We start from the raw sequence: 1,364 nt of genomic DNA on the forward strand, positions 1-1,364 counted from the left end.
AAAAAACTGGGTGCAAAAATGGTGCCAATAGCGGTGCCGCACTCTTGTAGGTAAAACTGATCCAAGAACTTAAAATAGTTATGATGGAGAATAAAATACATGATGTCACAAATAAAATCTTTGTGGTTCGCTGTTAATGTGGTGTCATTATCCAGATATTCTTTGCAGGCTGTTACTCCCTTTTCATGCTCAATACACGTGTAGAGCGATTAAACGTCTATTGTAACCCACACGTATGAATCCTTCCACTCAATATCTTTTAGAAGGTTCAATACCGACGTTTTATCTTTCAGGTATGATGGGAGATCCTTTACATATGGTTTTAAAAAGACATCAGCGTATTCGGACAAATTAGAGGTAAGTGAGTCTATGCCCGCTACAATTGGTCTTCCGGGCGGATTGTCTAAGCTCTTAAGAATTTTTGGTAGGAAATAAAAAATGGGGGTAGTGGGGTCTGATCTAATTAAAAATTGGTACTCCTCTTTAGTAATGATACCTGTCCTTAGACCATGTAATAAAAGTGTCCTTTATTCTTCAATATAGTCATCCTTCTGGTCTTTTGTTAGTTTTTTGTAAGATTCTTCATCTGATAGCAGTCTTTCTGCCTCTGCGATGTATTTATCCCGATCCATGATGACCAGCCCTTTGTCAGCTTGTTTTATAATAATCCTTTTGTTTTTTTTGCTGATTTTTCAGGGCCTCACTTTCTCTATTGATAATGTTCTTCTCTTTTATCTTCTCTTGGTCCATATCACAAAGGTCTTTCTTCACTAATTCATAAAACATACTGATGTTGCTCCCTTTCGATTCCAAGGGGTAGTACTTGGAATTAGATTTTAATCCAGATTTAGAGCGATTCTCATAGTTAGCTATGACTGCATCTTCTTTTTTAGGAAGTGCCTTTTTAACGTTAATTTCCTAATGAATTTGTTAAGATCGATGAATGTCTCGAACTTGATAAGGCCTCCTGTTGGTGCAAAGGACAGTCCTTTGTCTAAAAGGGATATTTCTGGAACTGTTAGGGTGTGTTGGGATAAGTTAAAAATTCCTTTTTCTCTTGGATCAGTTGTTGTTGTTGTTACAATGTTCTTTTTTTGTATTCCCTCCCTCCTGCCTCCTCGAGATCCTCTTCTTCTGTAAGTCTCCTTTTTAGGGGTGATGCATGCCGTATGTCTGATTTCACTGAGTCCCCCAAAGTGTTCTTTGGTCTTGCGCCCGTTCTTTGGAATAAAAAATCCTGGTCACTATTAGAGCCACGTCTCTGTAAGGTCGTGAATCTGTTTGACATGTATATGCCGTTGGTTAGGGTGTCCTTGGTTTTGTTCTGTGTAGTATTAGTCCTTGTAGTTCCAGACTTCCAAATC

The sequence above is a fragment of the Pseudophryne corroboree genome, chromosome 10 (assembly GCF_028390025.1).
Source record: "Pseudophryne corroboree isolate aPseCor3 chromosome 10, aPseCor3.hap2, whole genome shotgun sequence".
NCBI lineage: Eukaryota > Metazoa > Chordata > Amphibia > Anura > Myobatrachidae > Pseudophryne > Pseudophryne corroboree.